This window comes from Arachis ipaensis, chromosome B05 (genome assembly GCF_000816755.2).
Source record: "Arachis ipaensis cultivar K30076 chromosome B05, Araip1.1, whole genome shotgun sequence".
NCBI lineage: Eukaryota > Viridiplantae > Streptophyta > Magnoliopsida > Fabales > Fabaceae > Arachis > Arachis ipaensis.
In genome coordinates, this window is record NC_029789.2 from 2479883 (window position 1) to 2480360 (window position 478).

Sequence of the window (478 nt, forward strand, 5' to 3'; positions counted from 1 at the left end):
TTATTTTCTTATAAAAAATATATTTAACATTAAACATTCTACTTGACATAGAAAAATCTATAAAAAAAATTGTTAACGAAAATTTTGGTAAAATTATAATTTAATAATTAAAAAATTATTGAAGGGTATATTTTAGAAAAATAATATAATTATTAATTTTTTTTAAATATAATTTAATCAATAAAAGAATAATTTATTAAAGATATTTTGGTAAACAAAATTTAATGATAAAAAATAAAATTTTTGTTAATGGGTATTTTTTAAAAAATATTTTTTTTTTTAAAAATGGATAAAGTTAACATTAGTTAACACAAAAAGTTTAAAATGGACTAAAGAGGATATTTTTTAAAAGTTAGAAAGGAGGGGAATGTACATTTATAAAATAGAGGGAAGGAGAGTGTCATTTTAGCATCTCGCAAGAAAGAGGAGGGGAATAAAATTTTCTCATATAATTATATATGTGAAGATGATAACTAAA